The following is a 23,314-nucleotide window of genomic DNA, read 5'->3' as shown; positions in this document are numbered from 1 at the left end:
ACAAATATTAAGTTACTACTTCCTATTAATTTTATTTAATTTTCATTTAATTTTTATTGAAGTTAGAGGAAACAATTTCTAGATGAAAACAAACAAACTTTTTATATTTTCCACTTTCGCTCCAACTTCTCGTGCTACTGGTGAAAACACCTTCTTCGTCCTACAGTTTCTTCTTCACTCCATTCAGTATTGTTTTGGTTTTTCGAATTTGGGTTCAGCTTTAGTGGTTTTATATCAAGGTTTTAAGGTATGTAATTTTTCGAATTAAGGTTCTTGTAATTTTCCCTTTCTTAATTCAAGAATAGCCCTAAAATTCGAATTAATTTTGTTGTTGATAAGTTAGCTGAGTAACACTACTACAAACACTAGAATAAGAATCGTAAAATACAAAACGGTTAGCAAAGACAGGCGTTCTCTACAATTATATAGAACGTATTTCTGCTGGAGGCGTTTTATGGGTTTATAAATAGAGAACCATTTCCTATTATAACCGTTCTTTATTGTTTATTACCCAAAATTTTAAAAAAATCAATTAATTAATGGTATATTTTTCTTGAGTTTTTTTTTTTTTTTTTTTTTTTTTTTTTTTAAGATATGAGAATTACTTTACCCTCAAATTAATCTATTCATGAAAGAGAAATATATCCCACGCTAATTTTCACTTTCACCTCATTTACTCTGAAAGAAGCATCAGTCTTTGCACCGCCAAACCCACCGCCACACCCACTGACGCACGCCCGTTGTCATCGGCACACCGGCGTACCGCTGTACGCACCAAAGCACCACCGCACTGCTACACCGTTGCGCCACCACTGCACTAACTAGGTAAGTTTCGAATTACTCTTCTGTAGGAATTTGATTCGAATTTGTTAATATAATTGCAGTATATATTCATTATTCGAATTATACAATTAAATTGTAGTTATAATTCAATCATATATTCCTTGAATTTCTGTATTTTGATTCGAAATTTAGGTAGATTAAAAGAAACTTCAAAGTTCTAATTTTAGGGCAAATTATTAAATCAATTTTTTTAGCGCAATTAATTCTATCGAATTTCAGCAATTTTAATCAAATTACACTTGATTTATTCGAATTACATTTATTTTATTGTCAATCAAAATGATTTTCGCCAATTTAATCTTACTATGGTCGAATCTACAACCTTAATTAGAAAGAAATTCGAGGTTAAGGTTTCTAGGTTATTTAGCTATGCGTTATTGGATGGTTTTGGTATAAGCCTGGAGGCTGCTAATGTATTGAGTATCATTCTGTTTTTCGTGTTTCTAAGTATTGAAGTATGACCATATCTTAATTACATGTCTTCTTTCTCGTTTTGAAGAAATTTGCCCTGTTCCTCACATGGACAATCTGGTAAACATATACAAATATATAGAAGTTGCATTAGGGGTTATTCTCTGTCTCTCAAAGTGGACCCTCGAGCAAATTATCAGGTAGCGAAGTATCTTTGTCTAGATATATATAGGATTTCAATTTGCAGTTGTGAAAACATTGCCCACTCGGGCCTTATTTTTTAAACCTCGGTTATTGTTGTGACTGAATTTGTTTGAAGATTTTAGCTTATCATGTTTAATTAGTTCTTTTTTTTTATACTTTCATGGCTTAATTGAATTATTGATCCCTTAATTGAGTTGCTCATAAACTTTACACGAGTGGCATCATTATCGGATGGTTGTTGTGTCATATGGAGTTATATTTTTCCTTGTAGTAGTGATAAATTGATAATATGATGTAGAATTTAAGGCATGAATTGAATAAGTAGTCACTTGATTCTAAATTGATTCCCTAATTTAATTACTTGGCTTATTGAGTAACCTTGTGTTATGATCTTGTTTTTTTATCACTTGTTTAACTGCTTTGCTAGTTAATACGCCCATGATTTTATCATTAGTATAAATAAATGTCTAATTTCATTCAAGGTCTAGAGAGTAGAGAGTTGATACAATAATAAAATAAAAAAAATACTAGATTCATAGGCTGTGTTGAACTAGTGAACTACTGGTCATCTACACATTTCTAGATCCTTTTGAGTTGAAGTTATAACTGTTCTCTTTCTATCTATTTCTACATTTATTGTTCCTTTTCATTTGTTCTTAAGTTATTTCTTCCACCTTTCCAACAGAACCCTTTTGCAAAGCTTGCTGGCTAGAAATGATTAGTTGAGTTGAACAAAACATGGTATCAAATACTCATACTTTGTGCGTGTGTGTGTGACTGTGTGTGTAAATAGATGATTAGTTAGATATCTCCTATTTTCAAGACAAGGGCACAACATCTCAGACTAAGAACTCCAGCTTAAACTATAATAATATGTACTCGGTTAATAAGCGTACAACTCAGTTGAGTTGTCTTAGGAGGGTCAACATATCTAAATTCATGAATCCATTCTTTGGTTATTTGTAGACAGATTGGCTGCAGCATTTTATATCTGATGATGGTGTATTGCTAGAGTCCAATAGTCAATTTCATAACTGAATGCAGAATTGAAAGTCATAACTGAAATCAAAGCTGAATTTCAAAACTGAAAATCAGAACTGAAATCAGAGCTTAATTTTAGAAATGAATTCAGAGTTGAATTTCAGAACTGAATTCAAAGCTAAATTTCAAACTGAATTCAGAGCTGAATTTCAAAATTGAATTCAGAGCTGAATTTCAAAATTGAATTCAGAGCTGAATTTCAGAATCTGGTTGCTTGGGTAAGATTGTTGTTTCATATGTTAGATTGGTCTATTGTTACTTGAGCCTTTTGTTGCTTTCATGTGATTTTGTTTTTGTTAGAGATGTTTCTTGGCTGTGAAGTATTGATGAGTGTCATTTATGGCGCTCTTACGCTAGGTTTTCTTTATAGTTTTATTCTCATTATAGTCCTTTTTGCCGTGTTTTTACATAATAATGCTTGCTTTGCGTGTTTGTGAGTAAGTTTAGAGAAATGCATGCTTTTAATGGTTTTCTTGTCATTTTGTTCATTTCTCGACTACTTCTCTCGATTCTTTGTTTCCTTGATTTGTTTTGTAGGAATGTTGAGTTTCCCGAGGTATGATCACCAAGGAGAAAGCTCGAGCGCATTCAAGAAATTTAATGGAGCAAGGTTCGGGATTCCGAAAGCGCAATTCAAGCTAGCTCCGCGAGCTCGAGGGCCTTGAAGTTATGCTTTGGCTCGAGGCATTCTAATGCTTGGAAGATAAAGGAGCTGCCCTTCTCACGAGCATCGCCTCGAGTGCACTAATGATAAGGATGCTCGAGAGCGCGGAGATTGATTGAGCAAGCGAAGGAGGCAAGGCCACGAGCACCGAGCAGGGGTGTGCGTGGGCGGCACAGGGGGTGCGTGAGCGCAGACCCACCTGTGCGCGCGCGCGACCTGGTGGTGCGCGCGCACCAGGCGCCCCGCCCCCTTCGCTCGTTTCTTCTATTTATACCCTTAATCTTTTCCTTTTTGAAGGACGACTAAATTTGTACTTGACATATATTTTTCCAGAATTAGTAGAGAGAGAAAGTAGAGAGAGAAGCTTAAGATACTTGATTGTACTTGAACTTGATCTTGGATTTCAACTTGATCTTGGATTTCTTCTTCTCATCAATGAAAAATTGTGAGATTTACTTTTATTGCAATTTCCTTTAATTTTTGAATGTTTGATTTGAATTTCTTCCTTTGCTTTAGAATTTGTTGAGAGATTGAATTCCTTCTTAATTAAACTTGAAATGAATATGATTTTGATTTAATTTGTTTTGTCTTTCAATTTCACCATGATTAGTGAGTAGATTAGTTCCTAGGGAGAAGGGGAAGCATGCTAGATTGATGATTTTTGCTAGTTGATGATCCTTGATTGATTGAATTGTTGCAATTAAATTGGTTGACATGGTTGTGCATGTGATTAATTAGACTAGGAGTGATCAACCTATAAGATTAATCTAAATTGCATTGCAAATTTCAATGACATGAACCCTTGATTTGAGAATTGCTTTAATTGATTTATTTTGATTGTGATTTTCCTAGTTAGCCATTCATAGTGAACCCTCGCTTGGCTTATAGGAGATAGCTCTTGAATTCCTTTGATTGCAACTATTGTTTGTCCTTTGGAACGTTTGAATTGATTGAGTGATCCTTCAATTAGTATAATCATTGAGCCTGCATGTGGAACCAATATCCCTAGTGTTTAGTATATTGAATTTCTTGATTAATCTAGTTCTCTCGATACCTTAGTTACCAACCGAATTTTCTCACAATCTTGGAAGTAGCTTGACCTAGGCTATAGCTTGCACCTACGCATTCCCTTGGGTTTGACCCTTGACTTACCATATACTCGTATTAGGTTGGTTGAGTGTTTATAAATTTTCTTTGGCTCTAGGAAAGGGTAGAAAACGACCTACTTTTCCTTACGTCAAGTATTACCATCTTGCTAACTTTAGTTGCATCTGATTTGGTTGACCTTAGTCTAAATTGGCTGATTATATTGATTATGTTTACATCAGCTTACAACTTGCCCTGAGGTTCAATATCTTAGAGTTTGATAGCAAAGTTAGTGATTATAATTAAAATCTTAGTCCAAACTCGCTTACTAAATATGGAGTGTTATAATTAGAAGTTCCATGTCTTTAAGAGGTTAATGCTTTCCTTTAAATCCATTAATTATTGTCCATGATTCTATTCTATGTCAGGGTCCTGCTTTTATTGTCAAATCATGTGTTGTTTGAATTAGGGCTTATCTCAAACTATGGGCTGCTAGTGTCTAGCTTATGGAATATGGAAATAACAATTAAGATTTGATAAATTGCCTTGAATTTTTGTGCATATCTAGTAATTAGGTTGTATATTTACAATTATAGGTCACACGGCTGTTGTTCTGAAGCTCTTTTGGTAATTTACTAAGGTACCCAAAAGGCTTACCCAACCCGCTTCCCTACTGTATTTGGTTCTAAGAAAGTTTGGAAATTCTTCTCTGTTGCTTAGTCAACACTCAATATTTATTTCTTTTATCAGCACAATTGGAATTGTTGTTTATTTATTCGAAATACTGGATGTGCTAATGATAATGCCCTGTTGCAGATTTTTTAAAGACTAAGCTTCACCATACAAGGAGTGAGATAATTGTTCTAAGTTAATTTTGTTGACACTGCTTTATATCTATCTGGCCTGGACTTGAGGCTAACACAGAGCATTCTGAGGTTATACAGACTGCATTATGTCACAAAATGTCATACGTAGCATGTAAAATCCCATCTGGAGATTAGCTCATAAGGAATATAGACTGTAAGGTTGGTTCATCTTTGCTTAGTCTTATAGCAGACTTGATGTGATAGGTGTATGCATGAAAAATGAGACTGTTAGATGACTGCGAAATTACTTCATAATAGACAATGCAAAATGCAACTCACCTGGTACAGAGCTTCCTCAAAGTCACACATTTACTAGTGTAGGCTCATTATTTGCTTCCAATGATTGTAGGCTCATTTAATTTTTGCAATGATTCGGGCTCAGATATTACTTGTAATGATGCAGGCTCATCAGATATGCAATTTAAAAATCTCACTAATCTTGGATATTTCTACAACTATAAGTGGGTGAAACATTGACTACCTGCTAGTTCAGGCACCTCCGCACCTGCTAGTTCAGGCACCTAAGAAATTGAAATTTGAGCTACTTCAGGTACCTCCTAGCTTGTGTATGTAATACATTGTGCTAGTTCAGACACCTAAGAAACTGAAAATTGAGCTAGTTCAGGCACCAAACATCTGCTACCCTATGTTTTTGTTGTATTTTATATGAGGGGTTTTGATTTCTGTATTGAATTTATTTGTGACTAGTTTTGTCTAATAAGTGAAATTACTAGTTTTGATTTCTGTATTGAATTTATTTGTGACTAGTTCTGTCTAATAAGTGACTGAAGTTTTTCATGTGAGTTTTGATGCTTATTTTCTTTTATACCCCCTTAGTTTGATACATTGACCATGTTAGAAGAGTTCACTTGGTGACTGTCTGAAACAACCCTTTTTTAATTTTGGCTTTTTTTATGTTTATATTTCTTTCCCATGTAGAATTGTGTTGCAATATAAAGTGCTTAGTGTGAATTGTTGCTATCCCATACAGAACAGTCAAATTTGTGAAGCAGACAAAGACAAAATCGACAAAATTGTCAAAATTTGAAGGTTGACCATTGTATCAATTAGCTAACTAGCTTTTTTTAGTTATAGAGTATTATTTATTGTGAATTGTGAGAGAAATATTTGTAATTTACAAGTACATCAATTTAATATAATTTACAAGATGTTGCTTAAAGTTGGTCTTATATTGGTTAGATTGATAGTTATTGTATTTTATAAAAGTTTATTAACAATTAATGGTGTTTACATTAAAAAAATATAACTGTAGTGTATGGGTGGTGGCAGTAGAGGAATTTTCTACTGCTACCATTATATTTATTTATTTATTTTTATAATAAAAACACTATTCGTAACTGGCGTTAACCGGCATAACTAAACGCCAGTTACAAATAGTATGCTTTCTAACTTGGAAAATAGCCTATTTGTAACTGGCGTTAAGTTAAGCCAATTATGAATAGTACATTATTTGTAACTAACATTAGCCGGTTACGAATAATTTCACTAGTTATAACGGTGGAATTCACAACCAACAATGCCAGTTACAAAAAGTCAATTTCGCCAGTTACAAATATCATTTTTTCTACTAGTGAGTGGCCGGTTGATGGATGAGCCTGCCAAATCTTTGGCACTTGTCACATTTTTTTACCATCTCCATGGCGTCTGACTCAAGAGTGGACCAGAAATAGCCCTGCCGCTTGGCCTTGACATCTAAGGATCTGCCGCCTATGTGAGAGGCGCAGTATCCCGCATGCAATTCTTCGAGAACTTCCTACCCCTTTCCTGGGGTAACACACTTCAACAGAGGCTTTAAGAAACGTGCTTTGAAGAGTTCTCCGTTTCTTATCTCGAATTTTGCAGCTCGTTTCTTCACGACAGCCGCTTCCTGTGGTAAGTCAGGCAGCGTGTTGTCTTGTAAGTATGCCTGGATGCCATCCATCCAAGTAGAGCTTCGGTCAAGTACTCTAATGGGCTCTTCTTCAATAATGCTTCGTTTTTCCATAACTTCCCAGAAGACTGACCGAGGCATATCACAGGAGGCGGAGGATGCTAATTTTGACAGTGCATCCTCCTGATTGTTTTCAGATCTGGGCACTTGACTTAGATGGAATTCTTCAAGTGTCCCAGCTTCAGCCTTGACCGCCTGAAGGTATTTGATCATAGCCGGATGTGTGGCCTCATAGTCACCATGGTATCTGCTTACGACCAACTGTGAATCAGAGCAAGCGTCAATTTTGGTTGCCCTTGCCGCCTTACACATGCGAATACTGGCTAGCAGGGCTTCATATTCCGCCTCGTTGTTTGAGGCCTGGAACTTGAACCGTAGTGCATACTCATATTTGTCCCCCTTAGGAGACTAACAGATTACGCCTGCACCACCGCCATTCATAGTAGAGCTCCCGTCTACATACACTTTCCAAACCTGATCAGTGTTGTCCGATGCAACCGTTCTTGTCATTTTGACAATAAAGTCGGCAAACTCCTGACCCTTCACTGCCTTTCCCGGTTCGAAAGTAATTTCAAGACTTTGCATTTCAATAGCCTATTTGAGCATCCTACCAGATGACTCCAAGGTTGTCATTAGTTGCTTGAGAGGTTGGTCTGTGTAGACCACAACCAGATGTGCCAGAAAGTAAGGTTTCAACTTCTTGACAGCCATGTAAAGAGCAAGGCCAAAATTTTCAACCATGGGGTACCGTAGTTCAACATTTCTGAGTACATGGCTTATGAAATAGACTGGGAGCTGAATGCCGTCTCTCTCAGCAAGGAGAACGACACTGAGGGCATGATCTGAGACGGCTAAGTACATGTAAAGAGTCTCTTTGGGCAGAGGGCTAACAAGCCTTGGAAATGAGTGTAAATGTTCTTTCAATTTCTGAAAGGCCACCTCAGCATCATCCCCCCATTCAAACCTTGTCTTCTTCCTGATCACCTGGAAGAAATAAAGGCACTTGTCACCTGACCGTTTGAGGAATCTCCCCAAAGCCACCAGACAACCGGTAAGTTTCTGAACTTCCCTTATAGTACGGGGTGACTTCATGTCTATCACCGCATGTATCTTCTCCGGGTTGGCCTCTATCCCCTTTTGATCAATTAAAAATCCGATAAACTTCCCAGACTCAACACCAAAGACACACTTCTTGGGATTGAGCATGACCTTGTGCCGCCTGAGTGTAGTGAAGGTTTCTCGAAGGTCAGCAAGATGATCCGTCTGTTGCTTGGATTTGATATCATGCCCTCAATATACGCCTCTACATTCCTCCCAATCTGATTAATGAAGACAGTATTAATCATCCGTCGGAAAGTAGTAGGCGCATTCTTCAAGCCAAACGACATCACAATATAAAAGAATAACCCCTGATAAGTGACGAAAGCCGTCTTCTCTTGATCTTTTTTCCACTGGGGTATCTTGTGAAAACCTGAGTAGGCATCCATAAAACTCATCAAGGCATGCCTTGCTATAGAGTCGACCAAGCTGTCGATCTTTGGAAGCGGGTAACTGTCCTTTGGACATGCCTTGTTCAAGTCAGTGTAAGCTACACACATGCGCCAGGTTCCATTCGGCTTCTTTACAAGCACAATGTTTGCAACTCAATCAGGGAAGTTACATGGCCGAATGAACCCAACATCTAACAGCTTTTTGACCTCGGCAGCTGCCGCCTGACTTCTCTCCTCGCCATGATTTCTTTTCTTTTGCCGGATGGGCTTCTTTTTAGGATCAACGGCGAGTTTGTGGACAGCAAGATCCGGGCCGATGCTTGGAATCTCTTCCACTTAAAAGGAAAAAATGTCTTTAAATTCTTTCACCAGAAGGTGCAAGTCTGCACCCAGATTTTCAAAAGAAGTCGTCCCCACCTAAACAATTCACTCTAGACGCCTTTCATCCAGAGGAATATCAATGTGTTTGCCAGCTGGCTAGGGACGGAGTTCATCTGACCATTCCCCGGTCAGTGATTGCTATTTCTTCTCTTTCTTTACCTCCACCAACAGGTCAGGTTTTCTTTTCTTTGCGGCTTGTGCGGCTGGATTAGAGTCCTTGACATTGTCAAGGTCTATTTGCTCCTTCCCATGACCGCCTGCTGTAGCCGTGGGTTTGACGTCTAAGAGGTAGCACTCTGTTGCCGCTTTCTGATCCCCGTTCAGGGAGCCAACAGAGCCATCACCCCTTTCATATTTTAGCAACATGAGGGCTGGGATGATGACGGCCTTGCACTCGTTCATAGTGGGACAGCCCAGAATAATATTGTAGGCAGCCAACTCCTCAACCACCAAAAATTGGACGATCATATGCCGCCCTTTTCCCTTCTCCCCCAGCTGGATGGGTAAGTCAATTTGTCTGACTAGGTGCACGATCCCTCCCCTGAAACCAAAAAGAGGGTGGGAGATGTCGCGCAGGTTGTCCAGCTTGTACTTTAGCTTGGACAGACACTTGTAGCTGATGAGGTCAGAGGAGCTACCCGTGTCTATAAGGATCCGACCAACCAGTTGGTTGGAGATCTTACATTCAATGATAACCGGGTCATCATGCGGCCGGCGGACTTTGTCCCGATCCCACTCAGTAATAACGACCTCGGGGAAGGTGTTGCCGACTGATGCCTGCCCCTCATCAACAAAATTAACCAGCTTTTTCAAATGGTCTTTGGTGCCCCGAATGGTCGGGCCACCTCCAGCGAACCCGCCTGCTATGGTGTAGGCCGGCTCTTTGTCAGTGTCCAAGCTACTAGCAGGCTGGACAATCTTGGACGACTGTCCAGGGTTCGTCTTGAGTCTTGACAATCGCCTTGGACTTCAAGATGTATGACTTCAGCGCCCCCTTGTCAACTAGACGGTCCAACGTCCGCTTGAGGCTATAGCAGTTGTTAGTGTCATGGCCGACTCCCTCATGGAAGTGACATTATTTATTTTTGTTCCGTGACTGGATGGAACTCTTCATCGGATTTGGTTTCTCAATGGTCAGCCAGTCCTTCATCTCCGTGAGGATGGAGTAGCAGTCTTTATTAAACTCGTACCTTGGGACTTACGGTTTGAATTCTTTCTTTTTCTTTTAGGTCGACTGATCAGATTCATCAACCGCCCAAATTTAATTTCTCTTTTTGATCCCTTCAGCTTTCTAAAACGGCTGAGCAGACCGACTCTCTTTTTGCTTGTTAGACTTTTTGGAGTCTGACTAATGGCTGGATGAGCAGAGGTCGGTGACTTGGATAAAGCTCTCCGCCTCCATCAACGCCTCTTGGAGGGTGAAGACCCTCTTCTTGACGAGGTCAAACTTAAAGGTTGGCCCGTCCTTCAGACCCTTGAAGAAGTCTGTGTAAGCTACCTCGTCAGACAGCCCTTGAATGTGGATCCTCACCAGATTGAACCGCCTGACGTAGGAGCGAAGTCCTTCTCTCTCCCCCTGCCAAATGGTACTCAAGTTAAGACTTGTTTTCTTGGCAGGGATGTTCATTGAGAAGTTTGAAGCAAACAAGAAGGCAAGCCTCTTGAAGCTATCAATACATCCGGTTGGCAAGTTGCCGAACCATTGTTGGGCTACGCCCTTCAATGTAGCCGGGAAGCATCTGCACCACATGGCATCCTCCAACCCCTGCATGTGCATAAGGTTGGTGTAGGCCATGAGGTGATCCTTAGGGTTGGTGGTACCATCATAGGCACCAACCAAGACATTCTTAACCTTGGTCGGATGTGCCGCCTCAGTTATCTCCCTGGTGAACGCAGAGGTTTGTTCACCAAGTCTGAGCAGACGAAGCTGCCAGTCCAGGGGCTGGACATTATGTGTCGCCTGACCTTCAAAGAGGATCGGCTGCATGAATAGTGGGACATACTGCCCGTATGGCATCTGAGGCACATACGAGACTAACCCAATCATCTGAGGGCCAGTATGGACGGACTTGCCGCCTGTATGGCTTTCATGCAAGGATTGAAAATTCCTTGCGAATGTATTTATGAAGCTGTCTGGAAAGCTTGATGTAGAGGCTGACTCAGACAGCTGCTGACTCCTGTTATGCTCGATGATGTGTCGAGCATCGGAGAAGGTTTTCTTGCTGCCATCCGGCTGAACAGCTCGGATGACCTTCCTTTTGCCCGTCTGAGGCAGAAGGATCTTAGACCAGTCAATGGCAGGCATAGCCTTCTCTTTTGGATGTGGAGTAGGCTGCCTTTCTCTGACTGACTTTCAATTCTCAACTTGAGGAGTCTTCTTGGCCGACTGACCTTTGTTGGAGCTAGTCATCTTCTTGTTAATCAGGTCCTTGATTTCACCTTTGAAACTTGTCATGAATTTCATGAGTTCGTCTTGGGTGACTAGAGCCTGACCCCTTGCCACCTGAGTGTTCCCAGGCGGTGGTCCAGTAGCCTTGCTGGGACCAGCTTCGTTGTTGCTTCGTTCAAGTCAATCCCTGGAACGGATGCGCTTAGAGATGAGTGACCCATCATGGGCCACATAAGTTTCGACTTCACAGTCGTGTTGCACCCCTTCATGGTCCATATGGACCTCCCCATCGACCGTAGGCCGATTGGGATCAGGCGGCGGTACAGAATCTTGAACCATCTTAGAGGTACTCTCCCCAAAGACGACGCTAAATGTTTTGGGTGTTTTTGGTCCCTCGGGAGAGTTACATCACCAAGACTGGTCCGGTGCTGTCTGTACCTGCAAAACACGGAGACTCCGGTTGGTAGGAGCTCCGCCTCCGACGATCAAGTTAGTATTGGTCGTAGAAGATGAAAAGGTACGGAAAAGGTAAAAGTGAGATCTTCTTGGATTCCGAGATTAGATGTTTTCGCTGATGTGAGAGAATGTAGGGTTGTTGTAATAATTGAAGGTGTCCCCAAAATGGGGGGAATCTCCCTATTTATAGGGTCATTGGTAAATGTGCCCCTGATTCGGTCACTCTAACCTAATCTTGATGGGTTGCGCCGCATTACGGCTTTCTCGGGATTTGGGCCCTGAAGGCCGTCTTTTCTCCCAAACTCTGGGAGCGCCACGTGTTAAATAGGGATAGGTCCACTATGGCCTTATCTTGGGCTGACACGTGTCGTTTGCTGACTGGACCACGTGGCATGGGTAATTCTTACCCAAAACAGCAGGCCCCTGACACAAATGAGGCTATAGCTGGATCATTTATTGTTGGGCCTATTTAATCTATTAGGCTTCGAAGGCTTTAATCATTTCATTTCATGTATTTTCCTATTTGTTTAGGATGTATGTTTGGATATTGTGGGCCTCTCCAATTGTGTGGGCTCTTGGTTAATGTATTAATTTCAATTGTGGGCCTCTACGAATGATTATTTCTCTCCAATTATGTGCCTCTCCAATTGTGGACTCTTGATTAATGTATTAATTTTAGGATGTATGTTTGAATTTTTTGGGCCTCTTAGTTGATGTCTGTTACATGTTTGGATACGGTCATGTTGAACTATGATATTGTCATTTATGATATAACATATTGTCATGTCATCATTTGCAATTGTTTGTTAACATAATTCATAATTAGAATAATACAATAAATCATAATTCATAATTAGAATAATCGACCTTATTGGGTGCACTAAACAAAACAAAATCATAATTTGTTAAAATTTAATATAAAGCAACATAATTTACTTAACATAATTAGAATAATACATTAATTCATAATTAGCAAAATTAGCATAATTCATTAATTCATAATTACCATAATTGATAAACTACATCCCAGATCCGTTTACCTTCTACCTTTACATAAACTACATCCAATATAGTTACTTAAATATTTAATATTGTCATATATAATTAATCGAGATAATTATAGCATTACTTATCGATAATAAGCTGCATTAAACCTGATGTTAGAATTCCTTCGGTATCTTAATGGCTCGCTATGTGCATAAACCAGAGCACCATCGCAGACATTTTCTTCAGTCAAAGACTTTGCATCATTTAAATCCTGACCATCTAGCCATAGACGGACTCTTTGCTCGTCAACCCCATTACAGATGCCCACAACTTGTACATCTCAATTATCTTCGAATCCTTCCTTGCTCAATATCCGACGCTATCTCTACGCGTTCTTAGGTTTGCAATGGTAATGCTCTTCAAATTTCTCCTAATTTCGCCCACAGGACTTACTAGCAATGGATTCCCTTCCCACCAAAACAAACAATTCACTTAAAAAATGAGTTTACCTAATATTGTTATGTTATGACTTTTTAAGTTTAAGTAATATACCTTATCGTAGACAAGCACGACATCATTGTTCCAAATGCCCATCCCATGCGGGGTGTCATCAGGGGTTATCAATTCCCCTCGTATGTACATCCTTATGTCTTTAGGACGCACACCCGTCATTCTCGACCACTCTTGGAACACCTTATGAAAAGAATTTTCAACACTCATGTGGATTTCATTACCGATATCGTCGACTTCACCCCCCTTCATTATGAACTTACACCTTGTGGATAACAGCTTGCCCTGAATTACAACACAATCTCTGGTTTCATCGATGAGGTCCAAAGACTCCTCTTACTCCGGTTCAGACTCATCCGAAGAGGCTATGTAAATGATTTCAACAGAAAATGGTTTGACAGGAAGAGTAGATGGTGTGGTACTGAACTAGTAGAAAGGTGAATATGGTTTGATTTAATTTAGAGTAAGGGGGTGATGGGTCCAAGTTTATAATTTTATATTTTAATAAAGCTTTATTTGGAGTGAATAGTGATTCAAAGTACAAGTCATTAATATTTGCATTAATATTTGTAGTCACACTACCAACCAACCAATCACCTCCACGACATAATACGAAATTAATAACCTCAAAAGAACGTGACACTCTAACCAAACAAAATCCCTGGCAAGAACCAACAAAATTCCGATTTACTAGTACTATTACATGTTTTACGTATTACACATTGCAATATATTGTATATATGCAAACCTAAAAACTTGACTATCTTCTTTAGAAAACTTTTTCGTTTTTCATTTTTTAAAAAAAAGATAAAGTGACTTGTTGAGTTAGTAGAATTGAGTCTAAAATGTAGGGGTAAAAAATAAGCTATGATCACTTTAAAAAATAGGGGTAATAGAGTCCTTTGTTTACATAGGGACTAGTAACTAGTAAGGGTCAATAAGATAGGGACTAGTAGGGTTAGTAGAGTCAAAAAGATAGTAGGGACTTTTGCTTACATAGGGACTAGTAGGGGGTTATACATCTTGTCATGCCTTTATTTGTAGTTTATTACTAGTTTATTAGTATCATTGGAATTGATTACATTTTGGCTTTTTTTAATACCTTTTATAAATGGCTTTATGGCTTTATTTGAATCATTCGAATACAATTTATTTTCCAACGTAATTAATTGGTAAAGACCTTTAAAGTTATTACATTGTGAGCCCCTTTATATTCGACAATTACATCATGACGTTCTACAATAAACTACTATATATGACAATATATATTACATAACTTTTAAGTATTAGATAATTACATTGTGAGACCCTTTATATTCGTATTCATGTAAGTAAAGAAGACAATTACAGAATTAAAGTCTACAATAAACTATTATATGTGACAATATATATTATTTCAAGTATTAGATAATTATTAAACATAATAGTTAAAACAAGATTAGATAATTTTTAATTATGAATTAAATAATTTATAATAATGGTTACTATTGTAATATTTTTGTATAAAGTATTTTTTTATAAAGTTTTTTACACAACAAAAAGTGATAATTATAATCGGATTTCACTAAACTTTAAACTAACAGGTAAAATCAACTTGACAATTATATAATTACATACTACAATTTAACTAATAATTACACAGTATAAGTCCAAGAAAGTTAAAGCAGATAATTATACAATAAACTACTACTAATCATAATTAAACACACAACAACCAAAATCCAACTTATCACAGAGCCGAAGTCCATAGACCTTAACAAAAAATTTATAATATTTCATATGAATTTAAACGTACCCCCCTTCCCCCCCATCCCCACCACTCACCACCATTCTGGCCCGGAATCCGCATCGAAGTCCACCTCCTCCTCGGAATCAGAAGATCCACGGTACCGAAAATAGGTGCCTCTCGCCATGGTTGATGCAAGCATCTCCAAAATTTTCGTTGTAATTTTCAGGGCAAACAGTGTCTGTCACTGGGAGGTGTTTAAGTATTTTGGCTACTAGTCTACTACCTCGCCTTGTACTTCGTTTAATTCACAAATCATTGAAACAAAGCTCTTGTACTCGTTCTCATTCTCGTCGAACAACTCGTAGAAGTCTTTGTTTGAGAACTTGATCCATTTCATTGTTGTTGTAGTTTCCTCTTCATCAATTTGAGTTGAAAACTCACGGCGCAAACTCACCATTGCCCACACATTATCTCCATGCACTGCTTGACATTCAGCTAAAACTTGCTCCCATTTGTCCAACGGCATCATTACCCTCAGAAACTTCTCAAAATACCTGTAGTGCCTCTCAAACAAATGGCATTTAAAGATATTGTTTCTTAACTCAGCCAAATTAAACAAAAATGCAATTGTGTATAAGTCAAGCATATAGTAAAGCATAGCAAAGGCTTCGCGCCTAAAATACAAAGGATACGTAATCTTGAAAGGCCAAAGATAAGGATACTGTGGGTGGAATTGGATGTCGTATACGATATTTCCACTCCGTTCAATCGCAGCAAGTTGATGACTAAACATCATCGTCCGATTTCTATCCTTAAGAGTAATTTTAACCAACCTCAAACGGAGATCATCGGGTCCATTTTTAATGCACTCTTGTAATTCCTCATTGTTAACATCAATTTTTGAGGGGCGGTGAGAGGGGGGCTCACCAAAGTATAAGAACAACTCTTTAGGGGATTTTCCCCGACAAAGTTGCTAGAAGAGACTGAACAGTAGAGTTCCAAGTGAGAGAAGAGAGTGAACAATATAGTACCAAGTGAGAAAAATGAGACTCTGTTTTTATAGAAGTAAGAGGGAGGACTTTGTTTTGAGGGAGGGGGGAATGGCGGTAATTGGATTTTTTTGGGGGGGAGGAATTGAAATTTTTCAATTTTTGGTTACTGTTCCAATGAGTGGTGTGAAACTAAAGGAAGCAATTGAAATGACTGACGTTTGACACTTTGACTACTTTCACTTATCGCGAATCTCGAAGGGTCGTTGTTTGCCGACTAGTAATTATGACATTTATGACAATAACAAAATCCTAAATGACAATATAACATGACATAGAGACCAACAGGTATGGCGTAATACTTCTTATCACTTAATTAGTTGCATATAATATATATATTGGACATTAATTGGATTCAATTAATGCGACCTCTAACATTGGTATTGATAAAATATTGTTAAAATATTTACACGCAATAGTTTCACTTCAGTTTAGTTCAGTTCTGTTCAAGTTCAGTTCAGTTCAAATCAACTCCTAATCATAAAATAATCAGTTCAAATCAAGTCTTAAACATAAAATATTCAGTTTAATTTAGTTTAGTTTAAAATTACTAATTTTAACAGATAAAACATTGCTTTTTCTTAAGACTGTAATTGGATTTTACCCATTAAAAATTGTGACTGAATTAATTGTGATTAAAATCAATTCAAAGTCAAATATAGGATTAACAATTGCATACCTTCAATTGTGACTGAATCAATTATGATTGAAGGATTTACAATTGTGACTGATGTGATTGATACAATTGTGATAGAAGTCAATTGAAAATCAAATGTGATTGAATCACTTGCTATTGGATCAATTGTGATTCAATCAATTGTTATTAAGAGTTTCAAATCCAATTGAATTAATGCAATCACAATTGAATCAATTATGATTGAAATCAATTGAAAGCCAAATAGGATTACCAATTGCAATTGAATCAATTATGATTCAATGAATTGTAACTAAAGCCAATTGAAATTCAAATAGGATTGACAATTGTGATTGAATCAATTGTGATTGAAGTAAATTGAAAGTCAAATAAGATTAACAATTGTGATTGAATCAAATCAATTGTGATTGAACCAATTGTGATTAAAGTCAATTGAAAGTCAAATCCAATTGAATCAATTGCTATTGGATCAATTGTGATTCAAACAATTGTTATTAAGAGTTTCAAATCCAATTGAATCAATACAATCACAATTGAATCAATTGTGATTGAAATCAATTGAAAGCCAAATAGGATTGCCAATTTCAATTGAATCAATTGTGATTCAATGAATTGTAATTAAAGCCAATCGAAATTCAAATAGGATTCACAATTGTGATTGAATCAATTGTGATTAAAGTCAATTGAAAGTCAAATAGGATTAACAATTGTGATTGAATCAAATCAATTGTGATTGAACCAATTGGGATTAAAGTCAATTGAAAGTCAAATCCAATTGAATCAATTGCTATTGGATCAACTGTGATTCAATCAATTGTTATTAAGAGTTTTAAATCTAATTGAATCAATACAATCACAATTGAATAAATTATGATTGAAATCAATTGTTATTAAATCCAAATAGGATTAACTCAATTGTTATTGGATCAATTGTGATTCAATCAATTGTTATTAAAGTCAATTGAGTTTCAAATTCAATTGAATCAATTGTGATTGAACCAATTGTGATTGAACCAATTATGCAATTGTGATTGAATTAATTGTGATTGAACCAATTGTGATTTGAATCAATTGTGATTGAACCAATTGTAATTGAATCAAGTGTGATTGAACCAATTGTGGTTATAATCAATTGTTATTAAATCCAATTGAAGCAATTGCTTAATTATGACTGAATCAATTTGACAGTACAATTAACCACCCTAAATTAGTCCAATTTAATCAAGTGTAATTATTGGCAAGTCAAATCCAATCATAATTGAAAGTCAATTGAAAGTCAAACCCGTTTAACAATCCTAATTGAAAGTCCAACCCATATAACAATTAATAACTTAAGTTATTGGTAAGTTAAACCCATTTAACAATCCTAATTGAGTCAAAATGCAATTAACAACCCGTGTTGAACTGATCTGAACTGAACTGAAATAAAAACAAGTGAAATGACCTTAACTGATCTAATCTGAACTAAACAACAGAAATTAAATTAAGTTGAACTTAACTGAACTATAAAGACAGGGTAATTTTGTGATTAAAACATACTTAATGTGTAAACATAAAAACAGAAAGATTAAAAAGGAACACCATAACACTAGTGACATGAAATTGACCCCAAATTTCATATTTTCATAACATTATTAATTTTGTCTAACATTATTATGGTATTTTCCAAGCATGACCCGAAATCGAGTTGAAATATGACCCGTACCCTAATCCAAACCCGAAATTTAGTAATAACGTGCCAATTATTGTGGGGGGCAGACGAAAATTGAAACTGTTTTAAGCATTATGGAACTATTACAAGTATTATGGAAATTTTTCAAGTACTTTCACCTATCTAAATATAGGCATGACTTTGTAAGGCAGTCATGGGCCCTTTAAACCCAACCTTTGTCCCCAAGGAAGAGTGTACGTCAATATTTATATTTATGAACTTCCCAGTGTATTTTTTTACATTTGCGTAATTTCGTCAGATTGAGATGTACATATTGTCATTTTCTACAGTGCTCTTATCAGTGGAAACAAGAAGGGGTAAAAGGGTAAAGTATTTCAGCACGTTCTTTTAAAGAGGTATTGATATGACAGCGATATGATGCAATAATGTAAAAAAAAAGATGAAATTTAAATACTTATAGAACAATAAAAAGGATAAACTCCTAGTTACAATTGCCTATTATAGGATCAAATTCTCAACAAAACCATCAGGATGATGTCCCCAGAGGTAATTGTAGGTTCTTCAATTAAGATACGATTTTTTTTACTTATTCTTAATTTTTTTGATGCGGTTTTTCTTACCATACAGATACATAACATTAGCTGTACAGAGTATTAACGTGTTTTCCAATTCAACAAGTACAGGAAGGAGAAACAAATTGATTGGTAGTTGTTCTTAAATTTACATGTTTTCCATCCCTAGGATGTTGTTCCTTAATTTACGTGTTTTCTAATTACAACTTTGTTGCTTTAAATATGTGCATTTCTATTATGCCTGTTTTATTATTAAATTACGTCATCTTGTTAACAAATATAATATAAATTACGTCATCTTGTTAGCACTGATGAATTATAGGTTATTCCACCAAAATATCGATCGGCGGTTTGTGACATGAACGGTTATGGGTGCGTGTACCGCGGACTAGATACAACTAGATATTGGCAAGTTGTGGTTCGTGATGTGGAGAAGGGTACCAATTCTAAACGGTGATCGAAGACGGATGGTCAACTTTTATTACCGACAATGGTTCCTCATTGGAGATTCTTTGGAAGTGTACTATGGGGGTTTAGGAAAATTCTACGTACGATTTTATCGCTTAGGTATTGAAATTACAACACGGTTGTCTAACCTAGACCAAGGTATCGAACCGGGGTCTTCTAGTAGTAGGAGGAAAAAGGAAACTTATAAACAACAAATAGCATAAATTGAAGAAAAAAATGGAAGCCATACAGGGGCAAACCCAAAGTAATGCATTTGGGACAATTGTTTCACAAACTGATGTTAAATTTGGTGTCTTGGTGAGTCTCATCTTCACAATTTGTTAACATATTCTTTACAATTTCTTAACATATTGTTTACAATTTGTTAACATTGATGACAGTATAATTAAATATATGACCGTATATTAAGATAGATGACAAAAATAAATAATGTATTTCAGGAAATTCCAGTGGATTCTGCTAGGGATGTGTTCGTGGGCATGGGTGAATTTGCCCAAGTTCAGCTTATTGTGGACGACAACAAGTGGGACGCAAAGCTAGATATTGTTTATGCTGACAATGGAGGGGACTTGCAAATAATTTTCGCCTCAATTAGGAACGGCGTCAATAAAATGATGAAATAACACAAAATTAAACCTGGGCACGGAATTGTTGTTATGTACAACGTGGATAGTCCTTTTGTGTTTCGATTAGCTATTGTTAAGAAATGAGATTTCTCCCAAGACAAGTATTCGCCGACTAAGGATTTGTTAATAGGCTATGGCTTATTAGTTGTATTATATCGTAGCCTTAATTTAGGTCTTATGTTTAAATTATGCCTAAATCATATTGTTAATAGGCTATGACTTATTAGGTGTATTATATTGTTGCCTAAATTTAGGTCTTATGTTTTAATCATCTAATGTAATAATAGTTGTATTATATTTGTAAATGTTGTCTATCTACGATATTGTCTGTATATTATATTATATTGTTAATTGTTGTATAATATTTTTATATGTTATCTATTCTATTACTTTAAAATGGCATCTATTCAATAATAATAATAATAATAATAATAATAATAATAATATATTAAAAAACTCTTGACCCAAACCTAACCCGGTTATTAAAAGGGTTACCCGTGTAATCTATTAAAACGCCAAATTTCATTTTAATTTACAAAAGATGAAAATTATAATTTATTCCGCTAAATTATAATTCATTTATTTAATCGGGTTATGCGTGTCGGTTTGGATTGAAAATTTCAACCCAACCTAACCCGTTTAATTTCGTGTCGTGCTCGTGTAAACTCAACTATGTAAACGGGTCGAGAATTAATGGTCCAAAATCGCTTATTTCATGTCGGGTTTATCGTGTCATGTCAACTTTTGACGGCCCTAGTTCAAACCTGCTATATGTAATTACTTTGTCATTACTTTACTTAATATTACAAATCAATGTAGTCAATAAAATCATCATTATACCCAAATATGTAATGATGACTATTTAACCATGGTTGTTTTCTGATTTAGATTCCCTAATTGTGATTTACCAATGAGAATAAAATCTAATTTGGCACATGCTCAAGTCATATCACCGTACATGTTTTCAGAATCAGAATTGATTCGATAATTCTCAAAAAAAAAAAAAATAACTAAAAATGTATGCATGCTCTAGTCATTTCACCATGCTGGTGTTTATTTTTTATTTTGTTAATTGTCATTTCACCATACAATGTCATACGTAAAGCATGGTGAGTGAAGCATTAATAGATGTGTTGAATTTTGTTTGTTTTTTTTTTTGTCTTTTTCTTTTTTTTTTGTCTTTACATATCATAATGCCACATATAATTTCTATTATTATTGGTATTATATAAACTTAACTTTTTGCCCAAACTTAACTTGCCCTCATATTGACCCTATACACAAATACAAACACAAAACACAAAGTTAAAACTCTATGGCAAACCACTATCGTCGAAGTAGCCTAATTTACCCTTCGGGATGTCATGGGGTTGATGCTCCAGAACAGATAGTATTGTTTGAACCAAACACAAACACAAAATCTGAAATGGACTTTAACAACTTTAAGTACGGAGTGGTGAAGAAGAAGGATGGCAAGATCGTTGTGGAGTTCATAGACGACGATGACATTCGTGCTTTATTAAGGAATCCCGAAGGTGCATGGCCAAAAAACCTAGGGAAGTTGCGAATGATTGACCGTGAAGGTAATATTTACCCAGCTCATTTTCCAAACTTTTATGTTATGTGTGGTTTGGTTGATTTCCCTACTGTTTTTAACTCCAAACTTGGAACATTTGACTATCATGAATTAAACACAGTTTCTAAGATTGTTCCTACATTCATAGTTGACCCCGTATCCTCAATTCCCACCAATTGTCCTATTTATCGTTTAATATCAAAACCTGTAGAAATCAGAAAAGGATTTGTGACTGATTTAATGCTTGTATTTCATGTTCATGGTCAAATGACAAGTGTTGATTTCCTTGTTTCTTCTTCTCATTTCATGGGTGGGTATCCTGCTTCACGGTTCTACGGTATCCGTTTTACTGTTAGCAATGAACCGAACGTTCTATCACTACCAATAAGAACTCCCATAATAGTATGGAATGTTAGGGATGTTGCACGTCCTTCATTCAAGAGAAACCACTACTAGAAATAGGCTTATTTCCGTCGGATATCTTCCGATGAACCCCAATTTCCGTCAAAAATTTTAAAATTTTCGACGGAATATTGTGCTTCGAAATAATCCGTCGGAAAATGGCGTTTCTAACGGAAAATACCTCGAAAAATTTCCGACGAAATTTAATTCCCTCAAAAATTATTATTTCCGACGGAATATTCCGTTGGAAAGTTATTTCCGACGGAATATTCCGCCGGAAATAATAATTTTCTAGGGAATTAAATTTCGTCGGAAAGTTACCAATAACAAAACCACTTTTCCTCGTATTCTCCCTGACTTCACGAAACAGAGAAAAAGGGAAGAGAGAGAAAGAAAGAAAGGGAGAAAGAGAAAGAGGAGAACTCCCAGCCAGCCGTCGTCCTCCGTTCGCCCTCCGTCCCCCCGCCGTTCCACTCCCGTTCGCCCACCGTTTGTAAGTGTTGGGTTTTTTATTCGGTAAACCCTAACCACAACCAATCACAGGTCGTCCACCAGCCACCACCGTCAACCGGCGTCCACCAGCATCACCTTGTCTCTCCCGGGCCGCCACTTATGTAAATATTTTGGTTTTTTTTTTGGTAAACCCTAATAAACGATTCTAGGTTGACAAAGGCCACCACCACCGACCGGAACCACTACCATCTTCAACCTCCCGCCGTTGTGCAGCTGGTGGTAAGTGTAGCCCTTCTTAAATTCTTTTTTTTTTTAACTATAATAAAGACTCACTTCATAAACCATAAATTAGTTTTCAATTTTATTTATTTGTAGGATTTGTGAATTTTCTTGGTCTAATTGTTAATTAAAAGTGCAGATCTAGAGGTTAATGACATTATAAACCCTAAAATTCTTGGTTTAGTTGATACATGACATGTTAGTGAGTTATTGTATATAGAAATATGTTAGTTTATTTTTGTTTTTGGTGTAGGGTAATACATGTTTGTTAGAGATTATATTTAAATATGTTGAAATATTTGAAATGAATGTGTTGTATTATGAAATGTTAGTTTAGTTTGGCTTAGTTTAATATAATTATGTATGTTTGTTTAGTTTGTATTAATATATTGTATGTTAGTTTATTTAGTTAAAAATATTTGTTAGTTTAGTTAATTTTGATAAAAAATAATTTGTTAGTTTAGTTAATTTTGATAAAAAATAATATGTTAGTTTAGTTTATTTTACTTTAATTATGTATGTTAGTTTTAATAGTTAAAAATATGTAATAGTTT

At 36.5% G+C, this 23,314-nt stretch overlaps 1 long non-coding RNA gene across 1 annotated transcript; it reads left to right on the top strand.

The window, feature by feature from the left end:
* The first annotated feature begins 605 nt into the window (after positions 1-605).
* On the top strand, positions 606-3,630 carry LOC145584936 (uncharacterized). The gene is made up of 2 exons (XR_014100455.1): positions 606-825; positions 1,343-3,630. It is a non-coding gene; the product is annotated as an uncharacterized LOC145584936 (long non-coding RNA).
* Positions 3,631-23,314: the final 19,684 nt, after the last annotated feature.

The sequence above is a fragment of the Chenopodium album genome, chromosome 16, assembly GCF_948465745.1.
Source record: "Chenopodium album chromosome 16, dcCheAlbu1.1, whole genome shotgun sequence".
NCBI classification, from domain to species: Eukaryota; Viridiplantae; Streptophyta; class Magnoliopsida; order Caryophyllales; family Amaranthaceae; genus Chenopodium; species Chenopodium album.
The sequence above is the reverse complement of the archived record's forward strand: the minus strand, read 5'-3'. Positions and strand labels throughout refer to the sequence as shown.